Below are 11,539 nucleotides of genomic sequence, written 5' to 3' on the forward strand. Positions count from 1 at the left end.
TCATTTCAATTCTGCAATTTCCATTCCAACAAAGTAGATTAGTCATTTCCTTGCTTTCATTTCAATTCTGCAATTTAATTTCAACAAGTTCATTTCAGCTAGTTTCAATTTGTTCCTCAATCAATTTCGGTTTTGCAGGTACAAGCAGAAAAAAACAAAAATAACCAAAAAAAAGAGATTTCCTTTCATGCCTCGTAGGAACAGATACAATTTAGGAAAATTCCTACCCAACACCCTCATCACATCACTAAGTCATCCTTCTCTCTTCTTTGGTGGCAGTGATCTAGAAGAACCTATAGGTGAACCTCCAGAGATATATGGAGATCCTATAATAGAAGAAGAGCAAGAAACCATTCCTCCTGAGGCCATGGATGAAAACATAAACGTTAGAGGAAATGGGGAAAGAATAGAAGGTGCCTTTCCTATCTGAGAGATCAATGGGGACACAAAAATGAAAAATATAAGTCCTCCAGCCTTACCTCACTTCCATGGATTGACTACCGAAGATCCTAATACCTTCTTGTTTGAATTTGCTGTTCTCTGTCGAACCTATGACTATGCAGAAGATGAGTAGAAGTTGAAACTGTTTCCTTCTACCCTAAAGGATGTATCCTTGCGCTGGTTCATGGGGTTACCTGGAAACTGTATCACAACTTGGGCTCAGATGCAACAATCGTTTAACAACAAATACTGGGACTACTATAGGTCAAATGGTACCAAGGAAGAAATCTTCCGCATGATCATGGGGAGTGATGAATCTTTAGAAGACTATGAAGAGAGGTTTCAACTCAATTAGAAAAGGGCTAGGTGCACACTTGACCCTGAATCTCTAAAGTTAGTCCTGCTCAGAGGAGTCCCTGAAGACCTTCTGGATACCCTCCATTTGCTGGCTGGGGGAGACATCTACCAACTACCTTATGATGACATAAAGACTGAGTTTAGAAACCATTGTAGGTCAACTAGAAAGAGAGGTAGGGGAAGTCAACCTTTAGCCAGTACATCCTCATCTAGTTCATCCCTTAGAAATGAACTTGAGAATCGACTGGAAGATTTCAAGAGTGAGGTGAGGCAGACTCTTGCCATGCAAATGGATACCTTGCATATCAAAAGGAAAGAAGAGGAAGCCGAGAGGGCTTTAGCCATCTTTTGTCCCAGGTGCATTAGAAAGCATCCTAGGAATGAATGTCCATTACAATCTATAGAAGTGTGTTTAGTCTGTGAAGAAGACCATCCTATGAATCAGTGCCCTTCCTTGCCTAGAATCAAAGCTACATATCAGGGGACTGAAGGGGCCATTGAACCACTATATTTCATGAACCAAAGGAGGCCTCATGGACCTAGACCTTACTAGTAGGGAATGAAAGGGACATCCCAGACCTATTACAACCCCAATCAAGCCACTTACATGCCTTCTTGGGGTCCCCCTACTCATCCTTCTTGGTCCACACCCCCTCCTTGGTCGTATCCTCCTTAATAGTAGGTTCCTCTAGTTGCTCATTTGTTTCACTCTTATGCTCAGCCACAGCCTCAGTAAAATGCACCTCATCAGGGGTGGAGGCCCTAGTGCAACTCTCCTCTCGCTCTTTAGACTCCACCATCTGATCAACCACAACCATTACCTCCTGCTCCTCCAAGACAACCCCAAATACCTACCCAACTGAACCCGAAACCCAATAACAGATAGGCCCAGTAGGTATATACTGGAGAGACATCATGCCCGACCTATGCTGTGGAGATTCAGGAGATTAACGTATGATCTGGGAAGGTTATCCTAGATAGACAAACTCCTCCTAAGGAGGATGAGGAAGAAAAACAGGAAAGCGAACCGAAAGTCACTCCACCCTTTTCTGAGAGACTAATTGGAACCACACAACTGACCCCGTAAGAAACTAAACTTCTGGGAGAATTGAAACAGTTATGTGTAAATATACCACTTCTCCAAGCCATAAAAGATGTTCCTATTTACAACAAGATGATCAATGAGAAGTGCTTCAAGCACCCAGGTAGGCGCAAGAGAGATTCCCCAACTATCAATGTCATAGGACAACTGTCCCACCTGATGCTGGGGCAGGTGATCTGTCTGAAATATGTAGACTCTAGGAGTCCTGTAGTCAATGTCCACATCAATGGCACCATAATCCCTCATACCTTGATTGATTTAGGGGATGCCATTAATGTGATGACCAGGGACACTATGCTCAAACTCAACTTTCAGGGTTCCCTAAGAAAGACCTCAACAATACTGCAGTTAGCAGACCCCTCCACTGTGACCCTTGAAAGGATTGTGGAAGATGTAATGGTCTTTATTGATTCCTGGGAGTACCCTACTGATTTCTTGGTTCTCCAGCAAAAGGCAAAGCTCATTAGGTATCCTCTCATCCTAGGAAGACCTTGGTTGGCTACTGCAGATGCCTACATCAGTTGTCGAGCTGGGAACGTGACAATCAAGAACGAGCATATCTCCAAATAGCTAGTCCTATATCCTCCTGCCCAACCTTTGCTAGAACATGATTTACCTCTCTAGTTGGAGGAGGAATATGAGGATGAAGTCTATTCCACACCATTGTGCACAATGGAAGCTACCATGGGGGGTTCACAAACCGAGGATGATCTTATTGAAAATTTGATCCAGAATCCACACCCCAGTGTGTTGCCATTAGACGAATTGGTGGAAGAAACCCAAGCCAATGCTTTAGTTGATCTTCGTGTGGCTGATCCATCCCGTCTCTGAGTCAAGAATGTGGAATTCGGCCTAGAAAGAACCTTGAAGATCAACTCATCCCTATCCACCTCTCAAGAGAAAGAACTGTGTAGCTTATTGAAAAATCACTTGGATGCTTTTGCTTGGAGCTATAAGGAGATGAAGGGAGTCTACCCTTCAGTTTGTACTCATCACATTTACATTAAAGAAGATTTTAAACCAGTTAGGCAGCCTCAAAGGAGGATGAATCCAACCCTTAAGGACATTGTCAAAGAAGAATTGCAAAAGTTGTTGGATGCAGGATTCATCTACCCCATCTCTGACAGCGAGTGGGATTCTCCTTTGGTGCTAGTGCAAAACAAAAATGGGAAGTGGAGAATCTGTGTAGATTATCGAGAACTAAACAAGGCCACCAAGAAGGACCATTCCCTTTGCCTTTCATAGATCAAGTGTTAGATGGCCTGGCAGGCAAGAAGTTCTTCTCCTTCCTAGATGGGTTTAGCAGGTACAACCAGATCCAAATTAGCCCAGAAGACCAATATAAGACCACTTTCACTTGCCCTTGGGGTAATTTTGCCTTTGGCTCCTTCCTTTTGGGTTGTGCAATGCTCTCGCCACTTTCTAGAGAGCAGTACAGAGCATATTTGCTAAACTGGTTCATGATTCCGTGGAAATCTATATGGATGACTTTACCCCTTATGGTTCTAACTTACATGAAGCTTTGACTAACCTGGGAAAGGCTTTAGCCAAGTGTATTGAAATGAACCTGTCCCTTAGTCCTGAAAAATACGAATTCCTGATGACTGAAGGGACCGTGATAGGTGATACAATTTCTCAGCAAGGATTATAGTGGATTGCAACAAGATTGCTATCATCCAAAGGGTCCCACCTCCTCAAAAGGTAAGAGATGTTCAGAGTTTTCTAGGCTTAGCAGGGTATTATAGAAGATTCATTAAGGATTTTAGTAAGCTAGCCTCTCCATTTTTTGGTCTTTTGGGAAAATATGCTAAGTTCATATGGACTAACAACTGTCAAGAGGCTCTGGATGCCTTGAAAGGTAAACTGGTAACTGCCGCAATTTTGAGAGGTCCAAATTGGGCCCTACCTTTCCACATTCACACAGATGCCTTGAACACAGAAATAGGAGCAACCTTAGGGAAAGTTGAATAGAGGCTACCTTATGCCATATACTTTGTCAGTAAAAACTTGTCCAAGGCAGAATTAAACTGCACTGTAATCGAAAAAGAGCTCCTAGTTGTAGTTCATTCCCTAAATAAGTTCAGACACTACATCACCAGCTATCAAACATTCATATGCATTTATCATGCTACAATTAGGTATTTGATGAATAAACGAGATGTAAATGCTCGTATCATTAGATGGTTACTTTTATTGCAGCGATTTGATCTGACCATTGTTGATAATCCACGTAAGGAAAATGTTGTTGCTGATTTTCTATCAACACTAGATCTGCCTACAGGTGAAGAAGGAATGGTGGATGAGCAAATGCCAGATGAACTCCTATTTTCTATTTTAGTACTCTCTCCATGGTTTGCTAATATAGCAAACTATTTGGTTTCAGCACAATTTTCGCCACACCTGTCCTCAAAAGAGAAGAGCAAGATCGTGAGGAAAAGTGCCCCATTCACCTGGATTGGGGACAATATTTTTAAACTTGGGCCAGATCAAATTTTGAGGTGATGTGTCAAGGAGGATGAAGTTTTTGACATTCTCCTAACCTATCATGATGGGCCCTGTGGGGGCCACTTTGCAGCAAAGAGGACTGCCTTCAAAATTTTGCAAGCAGGTTACTATTGGCCTACTCTTCATCAAGATGTCAGGAGATATATCAGCCAATGTGACTGATGTCAAAGGATGGGGAAACCTACTCCAAGGGATGAGATGCCCCTACAACCTCAAGTGACTTTCGAGCCATTTGAGAAGTGGGTCATGGACTTTGTGGGTTCTATCAACCCTCCTTCAAAATAGAAATCTTACATCATTGTGTGTACCAATTATCTAACAAATGGGCAGAAACAAAGGTGATCAAGGTAGTGACAGAAGAAAAAGCAGCGAGGTAGTGACAGAAGAAAAAGCAGCTAAGTTTTTGAGGGAAAATATCTTCTGCAAGTTTGGCTATCCAAGAGAGTTAGCCACAGATCAAGGGAGTTAGTTTACCTCCAATCTGATTGAAGACCTGCTGGCACATCATAAGATTAAGCATAGAACTTCCACCCCTTATCATCCACAAGAAAATGGACAGGTGGAAGTCAGTAACAGAGCTTTGGAACGGATTTTGGCTAAGATAGTGAGCAGCAGCAGAAAAGATTGGGCCGATCAATTGGTTGAGGTCACCTAGGCCTATAACACCACCTGGAAACCACCACAGGGTTCACACCCTATGAACTGGTCTATGTGAAGAAGGCTTTGCTTTCAATAGAATTTGAATATAATGCCTTAAGGATGGCAGCTCAGCTAGACCTAGATCTCAGCCATGCACAAAAGGAAAGATTGCTTCAGCTAAATGGATTGGATGAACAGAGATTATAGGCCCTTCTCCACTCAGAGGTAGTCCAACTTCAAAGGAAAATATGGCATGACAAACACCTCAAAGAAAAGCAATTCCAGCAAGGAGATTGGGCACTGCTGTATGATTCAAGATATAAAGATTTCAAGGGAAAACTGAGGACAAGATGGTTGGGACCATACACAGTAGAAAAATGCAATGACAATGGTTCAGTCCTGATCTAGACCATCAATGAAGAAGCCATCCCCATGCTTGTCAATGGGAATAGGTTGAAGATCTATAGGAAGCCCCTTTCCAAGTAGGAATTCATTGAGAATCTGAGGAAAACAGTGTTGGTAGTGGAGCAGGTCTCTACCTCCCCTCCACCCACACCCTGAGTTACAAAAAAAAAAAAAAAAAAAAAAAACAGAAAAAGAATAAAAGATCCTTGGGTGAAAACCTCTTGGAGGCACCCAGGGTAGGTCTGGAGATGCCCCAGCTGTCTAAAAAAAAGGAGAAAAGAAAAGAAAAAGAAAAAAGAAAAGAAAAAAAGAGAAAAAACAGAAAACAACCTAGCTTCTTTTGAATGCATTGCAGATTGCAGGAGGGCCACACAAGAAAAAGGGACATGGCCAGACTGCATACACCCTTGATAGTTCATTCCTCCATTACCATTATCTTTTCCCAAGCCTTGGTCTCACTTTTTTTGAAAATTTCGCATCCTACAGGAAACTCTGTGCATTCTACAGGAGGCTCCTGTAGAAATCACAGAGAGCTCAAAATTGAGTTTAGGAAAGAATCCAAGGGCTAGAAATTTGTTCAGAAGGCCTGTGGACCTCCCTGCCACCATCCATCCTCCTACTTCTCCATTCCATCCCTGCACACCCACATTTCCACTCACTTTTTCTTTCCCTGCACAGACAAATACAGAAATTCTGTTTCTTTCATCCTTTAAACACAAAAAATGATGGTAAATAAAGCAGCAACGTTCTTTACTTATTCTTACCTGCTACCTTCCAGCTGTTATTCCTTTCATTCAGAACCTTCTTCAGCTATCTTTTTAGCCCCTGCTCAAGCATCAGCCTGAAATTTCAGAAGGAGAAGCAGCTATAGGAAATCCTGCAGGATTCCTGTAGCAGCTGATCCCTTTGAAAAACAAACTCCAGAGACAGGGTCAGCATAGCCAAGATGTATGCAGCATGCAAAGAGTAGAGCCTAATCGAAACATCACTAGCATAAGCCAAAGTCTGAGCATGCAGAGCACCAGCAGCAGTAGCAATGAGAAAATGAAGTGCCAAAGTCCAGCATGCAGAGCACAACAACGACTAACAGGTAAGTGGCTAAACCTATTCCTCAATTGCATGAATATTATTTAGGAATTGCACGAACTATTGGAATGGTCACAATTAAATAGAATCACTGGCCAACTAATTGGCCACCCTCGTTCAGTTCAAACCACCCTCGTGGAGTTCAAATGAGCCTTGTGCAATTCAAATCGTAGTTCAGATACGCAGTCAGCACGTGTGGCCCGTCAAATCGGGGAGAAAAACTCAGAACTGGTAGTGGTGGTGGCATATAACGGGAAGAATGGAGGTGATGGCGGTCAGGTGACATGAAAAACCATAATGACACTAGCATAGGACCAATGGTCCGGATGGGGATAACGTACCCATCTGGCCACCTCACCTCGTCACCACGGATTACGCCATCAGCTTAAGTACAGTGCGGTCTAAGCCTCCACCACCTTTTGTTTCATTTGCATCGACGAGCTCTCAATTGTAGTACTCACCTACCACCTTCAGAACAGCGAACCAGTCATTTTCTGCCAGTTTTTCAAAACCCTCCCACCTATCGGGCTCTATAGGAGCACTACTACATTCTACAAGAGCAGGAACACCGTCTATAGGAGGTTTTCTACAGGAAGGCCAGAGAGTAGCTCTGCAGAAGGAAAATTTGGAATTTTTGTCAAAATTCGAGCTTGAATTGAGGTAGGCTCAGAAACCCACTCTGCATACGATATATCTATACAAGGTGGTGGGTTAAAAGTAAAATATTGGGTTGAAAAAAGAAAAGAAAGAGAAGCTCAAGAGTCTGCCTATGTTTTTCTGAGTTCTACACAGTCTCTCCGTTTTCTTCTCTGCATTCAAATTCTGTCTTTTTCTTCCTCACATTCTTGTGTAAAAAAAGAGATGCAACCATAGAAACCAAGGATGTGAAAAAATGAATTTGCCAAGTTTGTCTACTCTAGGAAACATTGCGTTATATATTCTCTATTCTGTCAAAGTCTTGATTTTTTTCCAAAAACCGAGAAGCAAATTCAGGATAAAAATAGTTTGAAGTGAGGGAAAAATTGCAATTTGATGTTGTGAAAAAAAGAAGAACACAGGAAATTCCCTCTCTGGTTTCAGAAAAAAACAAAACTCAGCTATCCCTCTGTTTCCGGTTTTGGAAGTTGTTTCCTTCTTGCTCACTTGAGCATTTTCAGAAGCCACTAAACATCATGCTAGGAGGTTTTATGAGAAAGGAGCCTTTGAACTCCAACAAGTTGCATGAGCACCCCGAAGTGGTGGCTCTCTTCACCAGGGCAAACTAGATGTCTTTCTTTGAGAAGAATTCATGGTTATGACAAAGAGGTGACTGAAGAATTTCTACTGTCCTTAAGAACCCATTCCAAAACACATGCTACAGTGAGTTTCAAGGGTCTGAACCTAGACCTTACACCAGATTTTATTAGCATAATCATAGGTCTTCCACTTTGGCTCCCCTGGAGCAAAGAAGAAAAAACATTAGGATAGGTTGCTAAAAAGACATTTTTCAGCCTGATGAGAATCCTGTAGAGGATAAGAATGGGGTCAGAAGGACAAGCTTACCTCCTCCATGGAGTGAGGTCAGCTACCAGATCATGAAATATATCACTTGTGAAGGAAGATTCAATATAGTTTATGGTTATCACTTCAAGTTATTGCATGAATTGAGATATGGAATGGACTTACCTACAGCTAGAAAACTCAGTCTCCCATGTTTCCTTCTCCAATCTTTGATAGAATGTGGCACCATGTTAAATGCAGGGATTCCATACTAGCTGGCCCACCATGGGCTCATCAAATTGTTGGTAGAAGATGCCCTACATACATACACCATCCCTATAGCATGGGAAATTTTTAGGAACATGTCCATAGAAGATGAAATCAAAACTCTTATTGATGATCTTAACCCATCTAGCAGTGAAGAGGAGGAGTAGACAGAGGAACTTGAGAAGGAAATTCATGAGGAGGCACAAGATATTCAAACAGAAGGAGAAACAGAGGAGAAATAGAAAGAAGAGGAGAAACTTGACAAAACCATAGTTGAACCTAAGGCAAAAAAGAAAACAACATCAAAAGCAGAGAAGAGGAAGAGGACAAAAGCTAAGAAGAAGAAGCCCAAGAAAGCTCAGAAAAAGACTACCACAGGAAAGGTAGAGACTCAACAAGAAAAGGAGAAAACACCACCAGAGATAGCAGAGACAAAAACAGAAACAACAGACACAGGAAAAACTGTAGAGGATGAAGAAGAAGAATAACAAAAAGAAGTGTCCCCTGAGACACTGGCAAGGGAAGCAACAACTGTGCTTGCTGCATTGAGCACTCCAGCTAAGCAAAAGGGAAAAAGAAAAAGACAGACATCTATGTATTTCAAAGCCCGGAGGAGCACCAGGATTAAGGTGGGCAAGCCCTAGCCACCATCAAAAGAACCCATTATCATTGAGGATGCACCTACTGTGAAAAAGGAGGAATCTCCCTCCAAAATCTCTATCACCTACAAGAGAGGGAGTCCCAAAACCTCCACCTGGAAGGAAAGAATCAAATTGATGGACTCCAAAGTAGTCCTACAGGAGGCACAAACCTCTCTATAGGAGACACTAGCCAAGCTTAAAGAAACTGAAAAATTGGAAAAGAAGGTAGCAGAACAGTCACAAGAGGAAGGTAAGGCAAAAGAAATACCTGAGCCAAGCCCTCAGCCTAATTTAGGCTCCTATTACAATCTTCTAGAAAGTGGGAAGATCATCCCACAAAAATTCGCTGTGCCTCTTTTCTTCGAATTAGAAAAAGAAAGGGTTAGGACCCACACCTGGATGCAGATTGCTAAATCTAAAGGAGTTGAAGATATAGGGCACATGGAAAACAAGTTGAGAGAGTTGAGCAGGGAGTTGGGCATGGTAAGGCACACAGAGAGCATTAGAAGAGCCCAACTATAGGAAGAAAATGAATTGTTAAAAAAGAAGTTACAGGAACTGGAACCTCAAGGGGGAGACAAGTTTCCAATCTTGGAAGGGAAGAAACAACAAGAAGGACCCCTAGCAGATAATGAAGCAGCAGAGAAACAACAGCAAGAAGAAGAACCATAGACCAATGTTGAAATGCTGATGAAACAGCAGCAAGAAAAAGAATCTCAGGCAACAACTGAAGTGTTGATTTTGAAAAAGCAATTGTAGGAAAAGGAAGCCCAGATGGCCTACATGGCCAGCTAGGCAATGGAGGCCTTGCAGTGCAGACAACTAGCTAGATCCTATGCACTGTATCTCAAAGACTAGTGGCTCCAATTCCAGATTAAAACATTGGCCTAGAGGGGCACAATCCCGTTCCAAAATTATGGTCAGTTTATGCATTTATGTGATAGTAGTTCAGCTGAGGATAAAGCCAAGATAACAGAATTTTACCTACACAAGATGGCACTTCTTGACATGAATTTATTGGATCCAAATGATGCATTAGGAGACCTACAGCTCATGGCTATGGCTTCTTGGTTGAGCCATGAAGAAAAGAGAGCAGTGGAAATTCAGAAAATCATGGCCAAGGAGCTAAGTGAGCCCCTCATGATAAGGGAAGAAACAATAGAACCATTAGCTCTCATTTATGCCCACCAACACCTAGCAGCCAATCCTCAAGTTCTTCCTGACTATGTTGACAAGCAAGCACAGGCTATTGCCCATTTTGAAGATATGGAGAGATTATTTGGCGATGACTACCTTCATGCTTGCATGAGAAGGTGGAATACATTGTCCCATAGCCTAAAGATCAGGGAGTATCACTCCCCAACTAGAATGAGGGAAGCTATGAGGAGAGTGCCCTTATATAAACAATCAATGCAAAACTTGAAAGCCAACTAGATTGGTCTTAAATACAGTCCTCCACTGCTGCTAGGACTATTGGAAGGGGTTAAGGAGGAGGAAGAACAGAAACAATGGGAGGAAGTGGACAGGAAAGCAGGTTTCCATGACAGAGAGGAAGACATCACATCAGAGGCTTGGGATGTCAAGGAAGCTGTTAAAGCTATTAAAGATGAAGAACTGGATTAGTTGCTCAGAGGATGAGCAACCCATTCAGCAGGGGGGTGATGATGAGCCCCAGAAATGGGTAACTATATGGGCTTATTATGCCTATTATTTTGATTTAATTCACCATTCTCAATAGTTTTGTGCATGTTTCTAAATATATTTATGTCAATAGAGTGAATGGTGGTGGTCACTTTGCCATATAGTCTAATGAGTGTTTATTGCAGATTTTGTGGACAATTTTGGACAAGGATCGGGAATTTATGAGCAAAATGACAGCCAAACTCGAGGAAAAAGGGATGAGGACTTATAGGAGGGGTGTCTCCTTCTTTAATGACCCCCTCCCTCTAATTCTTCATCAACTGCTCGGAGTACAAAGGCCCATATTGATGATTCCAAGGGGCAACTGAGCAAGTCAAGTAGGGTCACTGTTATCTTCAGTTCTAGGCAGCCGAGTTCCTTAAGTTTAGGAGGACTGTTGGGAGTCCCCACTTGTATAAATAAGAAGGCTTCAAGCTTCAGTAGGTTAGCCATTTCATATTATATTTTTTCACTTTTGTGTAGCCTTGTACTCAACTCATTTTCGAGCTCTTTTTGAAGACAATTTTGTGATGTAACTGCTATTTTTTGATAAATGAAGATGAACCAAGTTTTGAACCAGCACTGATCTTCTCTAGAGGGCTAAATATCCTAGGTTAGGGCCCAACCCAAGCTGACCAACACCTCCTTTTTGTATTTATATTCTTTTGCTTGCATTCATGAGATAATTTCTGTTGTTTAGGTTAATCTTACTTTATTAGATTAGGTTGCTTTTGATGGTTAGAATAGCTATTTTTGCTTCAAGTTTCTTGAGTAAGTTGCTGTAATGACAGAAAAAGATCCAAAAGCCTACCAGTAGGTCTTGATCTCCTTTCTCCCTCCTTGGGACCATGATTTGAGGTTAAGGCACTACTGCTGCCACCAAAAACACAGTTTTTTTCCCTTCATGCAATTGCTAGTGTGATATTTCGAGTTGGAG

Source organism: Pinus tabuliformis, chromosome 2_1, assembly GCF_031772625.1.
Source record: "Pinus tabuliformis cultivar Carrire ecotype Pingquan chromosome 2_1, CPIR1, whole genome shotgun sequence".
NCBI lineage: Eukaryota > Viridiplantae > Streptophyta > Pinopsida > Pinales > Pinaceae > Pinus > Pinus tabuliformis.